Here is a 12,177-nt window from a genome sequence, read left to right as displayed (position 1 = left end):
TTTTATTTTTGTACATATAAATAAAGAAGAAGAGGAAAAAAAAGACAAGTTTAAGATTTGTGAAAAAAATCAATAGTTTATTTTTAAATATCAATAACACTTGATGATTTTAGGGTTATATCCTATAATTCTTCTTCTAAACTGATAAACTCCGTTCAACTGACATTTTTTATCCTAGAAATAATCCTACCCCCAAAATCAATCCTTGTAAACAGGACTGTACTAAATAAAAATAGTCTCATATCATTTGATCCATGGACCTATTAGATCCCCGCATTGTAAACCTAGCTAATGGCTATTTTACTAATTGTTAATGATCTAGGGATTTCTGTATACCCATTTCTAGAATAAAATGTATTTAATTTGATTTGTTAAGTAATATATTAGGGACTGTGTTTATTGTCTATATACTTTTGTCCAGCATAATTATTTCTATTTATTATTTATCCCGGAACAGTTTATTAGTTTAACAAATTATATGTATAATTATAATTGTTTTTCAGTTTTTCAAAATATATTTTCATAGCTGGATTATAGGTTTTTTCTATTCTTGTTATGATTAAAAAATACTTTCTTTTGGCCAATATTGTATGTGTCTAATTAAATGATCCCAGGAATAAGTATAGACATTTTCAGATTTTGTTTTTTTTTTAGTTTTTGAGATATGGGCACTTCATTAAATTTAAAAAAAAAATAAATTTTTCTCAAATTTTTTTTGTTCTTTTAAAAAACGCTAAAATAGGTGTGTAGTTAAATTAGTCCAGGAATTTGTATATAATAGATTTTTAAAATTTAATTTTTACTGGTTTTTGAGTTGTGGACTTTTTATAATTTCTTGAAATGAAAAATCGATTCCTTCAAAAACTAATTTTTTCTGTTTAAAACTCTTTTAATTTTTTTTCAAAACGGTTTACTTCATTTTTTACAATAGGTGTCAAATCAAATTATTCTTGGAATATATGCAAAACTTTTTAGAACTTTATTTCTACTGGTTTTTAAGATATTTTAAGAAAAATTGACCTTCAAAAAATTCCTTGTTTTTTCGAAATCCTGTACATTTTTTTGAAAAACAGTAAAACAAAAAAATCATATGTTACACCATTATGACATTTTCTAAGTAACTAAGTAATTTACAAAAATGTCTAAAAAGATCAAATTTTACGAAAATACAGGGTGGCCATTTGAAAACGAAACAGAGCCTATTTTGGGTCCCTCAGAACATTTGCGAAAAAATCCTCGGACCCGTCAAATTTTGATTCAAGGGGAAACCATTTTTTTGCTAGTTTCACCCCCTCGAGGGCAAAGCCCTAGCAGGGGTGACAAGGGCCCCCAAAATTTTAAATGGAACGGGGGGTCGAGTGATACCTTATTTTGAAGGTATTTTTATGTGGATTATAACCCTAAAGTTTCAAATCGTTACTATTTGCCTAGTCGATAAAGGGGCTAATAAAAGTTACTAGAACATGTCAACATTTTCTATGAAAAAAATGCTTGTAAATTTAGCAGTTAAATAAATACAAAAAAATGTGTTCTCCTACATTGTGAACCGTGCTTTCTGTGTTTTTTTTTTTAATACTCGTAGGTATCTATGCCAAGGGAACTCTTGGTTATTGTTGAGACTGTTATTATAGAAACATTTTGAAGTTTAATAGTGGTTGTCAATTACTGCTGTCAGATCATAGTGTGTCAAATAAATAGCTCTTTAAAGTTAGTTAGTTACAACATTGAGTGTGATAATGGTTTATTCACTTGCTGAAAGAGTTGAAATAATTTCTCTTTTCTTTGCGAACAATGAAAATGCTAATAGAACTGCCCAGCTCTTTAACACACTACAACACCCTAATCGACAGGTCCATCGCAAGTACATTTTGGAATTGGTTCAAAAATTTAGGGAAACTGGGTCTGTGGCTAATAAAAAGCGCGAAATGGATAATCCAGTGGTGAATGAAGCTTCAGAAGTAGCTATTTTAGGCCATATTGTGCAAGATCCTACACTGAGCACAAGGAAGTTATCAACCGTGTCTGGTATTAAGAGAAGCAGCATTCAGAAGATATTAAAAAAAAAACAAGTTTCATCCGTACAAAATACATCTCGTACAAGAACTAAATGAAGACGATTTTGATAGGCGAGTACAATTTTGTGAAACTATATCTGAACAAACCGCCAATGATCCACACTTTCTATTTAATGTATGTTTTTCCGACGAATGCTCCTTTTTCCTAAACGGTACTGTGAATCGTCACAACTGTCGTTATTGGGCTGATTCAAATCCCAGAATATTTCGTAAGGTGCATACACAACATCCTGAAAAATTAAATGTTTGGGCTGGCATTTTTGGTAAACATATCGTAGGCTCCTTTTTTTTACCTGGCAATTTAACAGGAGAGATGTACCTGGAGTTATTAAAAAATACAATTCATCCAGTATTAGTGAAGATACTAGAAAATAACAACGAGTACTTCGAAAATCGTCTAGTATTTCAGCAAGATGGGGCGCCACCCCACTATGCTGCAAGGGTTCGTCAATATTTGGACCAAACGTTTCGAGGACAATGGATTGGAAGAAGAGGAGCTATTGAATGGCCTCCTCGTTCCCCGGACTTAAGCCCGTTAGATTTTTTTTATGGGGCCATTTAAAAACTAAAATTTATGCTAGTCAGCCAACATCGCTAGACCATTTGCAAGAAAGAATAATTGATGAATGTGGTCAAATCACCCCCGAAATTTTGCAAAATGTACGGGAAAGGTTTGAACAAAACCTGTAATATTGTATGGAAGTTAAAGGCCAACATTTTGAACATTTACTTGATTGATTTTATCTTTAAGCCCTTTATTTAAAATTATACTTTTTAACATTTTTTTGTAACTTTTATTAGCCCCTGTATCGACTAGGCAAATAGTAACGATTTAAAACTTTAGGGTTACAATCCACATAAAAATACCTTCAAAATAAGGTATCACTCGACCCCCCGTTCCATTTAAAATTTTGGGGGCCCTTGTCACCCCCGCTAGGGCTTTGCCCTCAGGGGGGCGAAACTAGCAAAAAATGGTTCCCCCTTGAATCAAAAATTGACGGGTCCGAGGATTTTTTCGCAAATGTTCTGAGGGACCCAAAATAGGCTCTGTTTCGTTTTCAAATGGCCACCCTGTATATATTTATTTCTAAAACTCGACTACTTAAATACATTAATATGCTATATAAATTAAATGTATTTTCCCCGTCCATTAAAATACAAATTAAAATATAGGAGGTTCCATAAAAAAAAATCAATTTTCATCATTAGAGTAAATGAAAGATTTGAATTTAATTTTCCACGGCCCTGTATAATGCTGATTGACTTAGGCTATAAAAAGTTAATCAGGATAGTCTTTTAAAGTGATGTTTAAAATTTGAGCTTTTAAGGAACTTAAATAGCTGAGAAATGACAATTAGTTATCCTTTGGTTTTTAACAAAAAACACGCCAAAGTTTATTTTTTCGAAAACCAGTAAAGATCGGTATAGACAAGTATGCTTAAAAAAGACTCAAAATGAAATATGGAATTAAAATACCTAAAAAGATGTAGGATGTTCTATTTAAAAAATCGAAGATGTTGCCATTTTTCTATATTAGCGGCAACGCTGCAGTGTTGAAAATATTTTAGACCTATAGAGCATTGCTAATGTACTATCGATCGTCAATCACCCTATGTATTCTAGATCAGTATAGTGAAGTGATATACTTAAATCCATTTTTTTATTACTTACTAATTTGTAATCTCATAATACTGTGTCTCTTAATTATTGTTTTAATGCTATAAAATTAAAATTATAAAATAGTTGATTAACTATAGTAATTATAAGGTCATAAAGAAATTATTTGCTACAGCATTTGAACAAAATCTTCTCGTACAACAATTTTGTTAACGAATATTCGTTGACAAGGTTTTAATTATTCAAAACTGATAAAATGCTATTTTTAAATTTATTTAATTACTTTTTTAGTTTTAAATTAAGTTTATCTTGGGAATATCGTATCTCAGTATTGTACTGAACTTTTTATATGGAAAAGAGGACAACTTAAAAATAGCTTCAATTAAAGATTATTATTGATGCATTGCTTGTTACCACCTGCGATTCAATATAAAAAATATTCAAACGTCGTAAATAAAATATTATTTAATTAGTAGCGAACAAAAGTGTGGAAACATTTTTTTTTCACTATTTTTTAAAATTGCCTTATTTATGACCCACAGTATATTCTGTGTATGTTCGTTAAACTGTTATGGTATAAATAATATTCCGGCAAGACTAACCGGTTTACAGGGGCTATTTCTAGGGAGTTGAGTTTGTTCGAAAGTCTTGATTTAAAAGTCTCTAAACAACAAGAACAACTCCCTAGATCTGATAGGTTCCAGAAACCCCGTTAAATTTAAATGATGAAAAGAAAAGAACCTATCAGGCCGGCTTCATGGGTTCTCTGTATGGTCAGTTGTCTCGTACTTATAAAGTTTTGAAAGAAAAAATTAGAACAAGATCATTTTTAAATATTTTAACCAAATGAATAAAAGTTAGGATTCTCCAGATCCCGTCTAAAGCGTAATTAATCCTGTAACAAAACCTCAGCAATTTTAGTGATAAAACATTAAATTTGTTTTTTTTTTTGCGAATGATAATAGTGTTTTGGTATTTTGTTGTTCATAAAATACAGGAAGCGTTGTACATTTTCTTTTATAAAATTTACTTTAGTTATTTCTCCATATTAATAACTTGTGGTCTATTGAATATTACCATAGTATAAAGACTTTAAACAGAAAATTCAGAAACAGTCTTGACACAAGAAGGAGTAACATGTATTTAAGAGTGGAAGGCGTCAAAAATAGACCGAGCAATTTTAATAAAATCCATTTTGATATTATTAACGAATTTAAGGAAGAATATAAGTTACCCTTAATTCAATTGAAGCGTGTTTTACAAAAACCGCAGATGTCCAAAATCAATGAAATTGAGCTAGTGGCACCATCTAGTTTAAAAATATGATGTTTTTAATATTCTAAAATAAGATTCTACAAAAAGGGCACAAGTACCAAGATAGAGCTAATTGAAAATTCGATAATTCTGCAAAAAACACACATGTTCATTGTTTTTCAACCAAATACAGCATTAGTCCGGGCGACAGGATAGGACATGTGTGCTTTTTGTCGTAAAATCTCGCTGAAGCGCTCGAATTATTAGTCAGTTTGTTATTGTTTTGTCTATAAACCAGACGTGTTCTTGTGATTTTTGACAGGAAGTTCGAATTTGCGTTTTCTTGCTCAAAAATTATACTAAAAAAATGCAAGATCGTGAAGAAGTGTTAACTAATTGGCCTACAAAAAAGCCAAAGAAAATAAAGACGAAAGAGTAGAAAATAGAGACAGTGATCAAAGAGTTAAAAGTTCGTGGTGAAGAGAAAAATTCCTGTTTTTCCAAAGTTGCTGAAGAAAAAAGAATTATTGCTATTCTTACCCAGTTTAATAATATGACTGACAAAAATAATCGAGATTCTCATTTAACTGGTCTCATATCAATGAACCATATTATTAGAAGACGTTGAAAATAAAAAAAACTCACGGTGCTAGTTGTACTTACAAAATAAGAGTGGATGAATCTGAAATAAAAGTGTGTAAGAAAGCCTTTCTCAGCCTATAAGGCATTAAAGATGCTCGTTTAAGGCGAATTCATGATTCCCTTATGACTACTGGAGCTTCTCCCAACGACAAAAGAGGAATACATGGAAATAGGCCAACAAAAACTATAGATCACATTACAGGACTTATTAAAATCCATATAAAATCATTTTCCGCTAGACGCTCGCATTATTCACGTCGTAAAAATCCAAATTGTTCCTATTTACCAGAATCTCTTACGTTAAGGGATATGCATAGAATGTTCATACAATGTTATAATATAAATATACCATATACAAGTTACTGGAAAGTATTTAAGACATATTTTAACATTAAATTTGGATTTCCAAGATCTGACACTTGTTCAGAATGTGACAAACTTGCTCAGCAACTAAACCGTACAGATCTTAGCATAGAAGAACGAAATAGATTAGAATTAGAAAAGGAGATACACCTTCGTAAAGTTGAAGCTTTTTTTGACTTAAAACAAAAATTTTAAATCAAAGCAAAAGCTGGAGAAGTAATGTGTATTAGTTTTGATTTTATGCAAAATTTGCCCTTTCCTCACATACCATCTAACCCTGTTTTTTATAGCCGTCAACTTTGGTATAATGTTTTTGTTATACATGACCTTGGAACTGATAATGTTTGGATGTACACTTATCTTGAAAATGATGCCAAAAAGGGTGCCAATGAAGTCACTTCGATGTTACTGCATTTCCTTAAAAACCACATCCATCACCGCAGTTTGGTTATTTTTAATGTCGGTTGCCCAGGGCAAAATAAAAATTACGTAATGGCTCATTTTTTATACACCTTGGTCAATATTCTAAAAATCGTTGATTCAGTAGAATACATATTTCCAATGAGGGGTTATTTCTTTTTGCCAAACGATTCGGATTTTGCCTAGAGAAAAAGAAAAGACGCCTGGAGAGAGCCGAGAGACCAGAGGATTGGGATAATATCATTTTCAATGCCAGAATGAAACCTAACCAATTTAATTTGATAAAAATGAAGCAATACGATTTTTTTGATATAAAAACTGCGACCTGCAACTTTTTCCTAAAAACTCCAAAGCCAGGTATCAACATTAAAAAAATTAGGATTATGAAAATAACTAACCAAACATCTTTACTTTTTTTAAAGGATTCATACAGTGGCCCATTCAGAAGCAGTATTGTGGCCAAAGCAAATTTATCATGCAACATCCAACTGGAAAGGCTTTACAAGGAACCTCTTCCGTTTGCTTCAAATAAAGCTGAGAATTTAAGATCACTGTTACCGTTACTACGTCTTGTAGCTAATAAAAACTACTATGAATGTATTCTGGATAATACTTACCCTGATAACATGAACATTAATGAAGAAGATGATAATAGTAGTGGATGTGAAGATATTTACTACAAACTATTAAACTAATCCTTGTTTAGAATTTATTTTATGATTAAATTTGTTAAATAAAACGTATGTTTTTTCTTAAAGCCCTTGAAATCCTCTTTTCAAAAATATATAAATAACCCCACATATCTCATTTTAGCTGTTTTCAATATTTCCGATACTACAATGTCATTTTTCAAATCTTTTAGTTGAATATATAATAATCTTTCAATATTTGGGTTTGAATTTTTCGAGGTAGATTTTTGGGTCCTCATTTTTTTAATGAAATTTTGACTGCCCAAGATTATGTAAATTTTTTACAAACATATGTTGCACTATTTTTGGAAAATTTACCATTGGCGAGGGGTCGAAACACGTATTATCAGCAAGACGGTTGTCCTTCGCACAACGCACGAATTACGACTGATTTTTTAAATCAGGATCAGGTCTTGCGATCTAACGCCGTTAGATTGTTTTTTATGGGGAAGATTAAAGGATTTAGTTTTTAAAGGAAGAAGTATCGAAATACGGGAAGAGTTGCAAGTAGCGACCAGGCAAGCTTTTTGTGCTATTAGACCTCTTGAGCTTATAAACGCTTGTAAATCAGTAAGAAAAAGGTGTTTATTATGTATTCGAGAAGGTGTTCAGTTTAAACACCTACTTTGAACAAAATGGTTCTAGTTTGTAATATTATTATTTTATAATTAATTATTATTAAATTCTGTAAATATACCAAGAAATTATTATTAATTGCTTTATTTTTTTATAATATGTCGAAAAATATTAAATTTATAATCTAAATGAAGTAAACTTTTCCATAGCCTACTTTTATAAAAATGAAAAGATTTGGAAAATGGAAAAATGACAATGTAATATCGGAAATATCGGAAACAGCTAAAATGAGATATATGGTGTTGTATATTTTTGAAAAGGGGATTTCAAGGGCTTTAAGAATTTATAAAAAAATAATGTGTTCCATAAGAAAAAAATATTTTTTGGAATATCAACTTTATGAAACATCCTGTATAAAAATATTTATCATTAAAAAGTACTTTGAGAATGTGTTTTCAGAAGTCAATTATCTTTAATAGCAAAAAAAGTTATGGCTAATTACCGAAATCGACCAAATTCAAGAAATACCTCCTAGCGGCCAAACAGTTTGGCATAGTAAAATTTTGATAACTTTAAATTTTTTTTTACAAAATTTAAGCTCATGACATCTAAGTCAATTTTTTTCTATCTGTTCGAAAAATACGAGTTTTCTGTTAAAACAGTCGAAATTGCACCACCCTATACATACAACATTAAAGATTTCAAAAATGTTTCCATACTGTTGTTCGCGACTGTATAATAACATAAAGACGCCCTATCAGCATCATTTTGTTCTCAGGGTCGATTACTTTAGCATTGAAAATAAAAAGGCAAACAAAACAAACAAAACAGTAAATAGCGATTAATTAATCAATTTTTGAAAAATAAATTTAGGACGGGTTCAAAAATTGACGTCGAAGTTTTCAAAAGCCAGCTCACAATTTACATAATTTTATCGTATTAATAATAATTAAATTATTGATAAATTAACTTTAGTGCTTTATTTTATCAAGCGTTGGTGACTTAGTACATTCATTGTGCAATAACAAGGAACGTTTACAAAAAAAAAGACAAAATCATTAATGGCTTAATGTATTTTTTAGGCATATGAAACATTTTAATTTAAAAATTAATATAAATTTATAAATTTTTTTTTGGTACTTGGACCATTCCCTTGTATAATGATATCGCTTATTTAGGTATGGCTAATTCCTTTGTCGTTAATGGTACTTTATTTTTGATATATTTTAAAATGGCTTGTTATCAATGACCAATAATTGAACATACGTAACATTTATTTAAAAATAATGAGAAATTTAAACACTTACATATATACAGAAATTATTGAATTATTCAATTCGAAACCTATTGGGTTTTATACAAAAATAACCAACTTCATAAAAAATGAAATAAATAATTAAATAAAAGATACTTACAAAAAAAAAGTACAAAATAGAAAATTTAAACGATAAAAATAATAGTAATAATTTTTGTAACTTTATGTCATATTATAATTATTAATAGAAGCGAAAAGTTTATTTGCATTTTTACACAAAACTTCTTAAAATAACAGCAGAGAGAGGAAGTCTTAGTAACAATTATTTTTGTATAAATATATTTTAACTTTCAACATTATTTAATTAATTTTTTTGTTAAAATTTAAATATCAAAAGTACATTTATTGAAATATTGATATCGTATTTATTTAAATTTTTTATATATAATTTTCTAGGCTTTTAAAAGATATCTGACTTGAATACATATTAGATAATAAAACATACAAACGTAGCACAACTTATAAAATAAATATATATAAGGAATAATATAATTGTATAGGAAGTTTGGAATGAACAAACTGAAAAATACCTTTATGTTTACAATTATTTAAATTCAAATTATGTAAGATTGAATATATTACTTAAAATTTAAAAAAAGACACCTCTTAAACATAAAATTTTGTAGGAGTAATAAAATAGGTAACTCAAAAATATCAAGTTACAAAAATTAAACTAAACATAAAAAATTTATAAAACAAAACTATGAAAGTGAATATTTAAATTGTCAAAAGTAGGGTTATTTTTTTTTTAATATCAATTGAGAGAATTACCAAACATTGAGTAGAAAAAAAAGTTCGTTTCGTCTGTATTGTTTAATAGAACTGTTTAAAGCTGTTAAAAATTTTATTATATAGGAATTTTGACATTTAAAATAATTCAAAAACAATAACCATAATAATTCTGCTTATATAAACATAATTTAACTTTAATTAATAAAACGTGAAAAATATATTTACTGTAATAAATATTTCTGGAAATACTAATATTAAAAATAGATTTCAGGCAAAAAAGTGCACTAATCTAAATAAGTCACCAAAACTCAAGTTATTTAATCAATTTAAATAAGAACTAAAAAATACGCACCAAAATACTTCAACACAACACGACCGCCTCTCAGTCCCAAAAAAAACACAACCCTATATAAAATCACACTTCAAAAAAAAAAACAATAAAAATCGCGTACGCCTATCGTAAATAATAAAAACGTTAAACAATAATATTGGCAATTAAATAAAACATACAATGAACTTGCTACTACTTTCGCTATGTAAACAAACCGGCGCGAGAATTTATAGACAACTGTCGAGGTACCGCTTATGGGTTCTTTTGCGAAAAGCTGCGGGCGCCTCTCGGTTCGCAGGACAAAATCAAAATAGTCTTTTATCAGCGTACGAACCGCTTTTGAATATATAGATCGCTGTACCGGCAGGACTAGCTTACACGGTTCGACCAATAGGAGGGCACCGTGATGGTACTTAGATGTGCAGGACGACTTTGTGCGTGATTTATTTTTATACTTTTTTTGCTTTAGGGTTTTTACGTTCAAGGATGAGAATCCTGTTCGTGAAACGTGTGCTCGCTTGTTTTCCCGGCTTTGTTTCTTAACGTTCTCGTTATGAGACTGAGTGCCGACCTCACCGTTAGAACTCTAGAAGTAAAAATAAACTACAAATGGTTGTAAATATGAGGAGAAAATTTAACATGGCTGCAAAAATCTGGAAAATTATAGTCCGTCTGGGAAGTAGTTAATATTAATGATATTAATATTAATATTAATAATATTAATAAACATTGATGGCTTTTTCGAATTTGCCGCGCAAATCTTGGAGTCAGCTGCCAGGTGGCGTGTTTTTCATTCGTTAAGCTTCATTCTGACTATGGCGAATTTCGCGGATTTTTCACAGTATGTATCAAATCCAGATTTAAAAATATTCGCGGCGGGAAATTTAAAGTTTTCTGCGATATTGACGTTTATCATGGGAAATATCTTAACCTAGAATTATTATTTGTAGAATTTGTGGAATTATGTTTTGTGTTTTGTTACAACAGTTACTGTTAGCCGTTTGCACTTATAAAAAGATAATTTATAGTTCGATCAACGAATCTTTGCGTTCACGTCATCATTAAAACATAGCCGAGATTCATCGGATTCAATCAGCTGTCAGTGTCGTCAGTTTGACTTTAAATAAACTATGAATTAAGTTTTAAAAAGTGCTTTGTTTTCTACATTATCTAGTTAAAAAAGTTAAATAACTCCACTATATTGATTTTAAATATACCTGCCTATTCGCTTATGATATTTGTTTACCAGATATGTTGTCAATGGTCTAAGCTAACCTCAAATCCAAAAACAAGCTCGTTGGTTCGTCGCACTAATCTTTTATCAAAGAATAACTATATAGTATATATTGTTACTCTTTGCTTTTATTATGAAAATTATGAATATTATAAAACATTCAAATTATGAAATATTTTCGTATGATTATTTGAATGGTTTATAATCGTACTGAGGAGCTCTACAATACAAAATGATTTTATCAAATTTAGCGAGGTTTTTCTTGATGATAACCAACCATTGAATCTATGTGCTACTTCTATTTTTAATGATAAAACTGATAAATGGATACAGAATTTGATTTAATCAAGCTATATCGGCTCCAGAACCGAAAACTGAACACAAACACCTTATGATCTTATTGTCTTAATTTCTTCCAGTTTCCCGTATAAGCATAAATCATAATACTATATTTATGATCAGAGGAATTACAATCAAAAAATATGCATTTCTTTGGAAATAAACTGAAAATGTTATAATCATATTAATCACAAGTTTTTTTTTTAATGATTTTAAAATGAAATAATGAACTGTAGTATGTAAAATATTTAATCACTTACTTTAAAAATACATATAACATTTCACTTTGGGTAAATCACTTATTATATTATATATTTTCTAGTAATGTTTACATTTTATTTTACATTAAATTTCTATATTTGTGCAAATGTTCGTCTGATGTATTTCTATAATTTTTCATTTAATGATTCACAGGATTCACTAGAACTTTTATTACTATCACTTTCTTCATTGGTTAGGTGGATAATAAGCTCTGGAACTTCTTCGATTATGACTTCACGGTCATACCAATCTTGAATTAGTTTGTCGGTGTGACACACTTTCGCTTGCCATACTTCTGGTGTACATTTTTCTAAGGCTTTTTCCCACAT

General features: G+C 29.6%; 1 protein-coding gene across 2 annotated transcripts in view; it reads right to left on the bottom strand.

Moving 5' to 3' along the window:
* The window catches only part of LOC126747472 (scavenger receptor class B member 1-like), a 129,057-nt gene that overhangs the window by 45,869 nt on the left and 71,011 nt on the right, over positions 1 to 12,177 (bottom strand). The window contains exon 1 of one of the 2 annotated variants that reach the window (XM_050456139.1): positions 10,036 to 10,348. The exons of the other annotated variant lie outside the window; for it this stretch is intronic. The gene's annotated coding sequence lies outside the window, so the exon portion shown is untranslated. Of the gene's footprint in view, positions 1 to 10,035; positions 10,349 to 12,177 lie in introns of those variants that run through there. 2 annotated transcript variants of the gene reach the window in all.

Source organism: Anthonomus grandis, chromosome 2 (assembly GCF_022605725.1).
Source record: "Anthonomus grandis grandis chromosome 2, icAntGran1.3, whole genome shotgun sequence".
Classification (NCBI taxonomy): Eukaryota; Metazoa; Arthropoda; class Insecta; order Coleoptera; family Curculionidae; genus Anthonomus; species Anthonomus grandis.
This window is presented reverse-complemented; position numbering and strand designations above follow the sequence as displayed.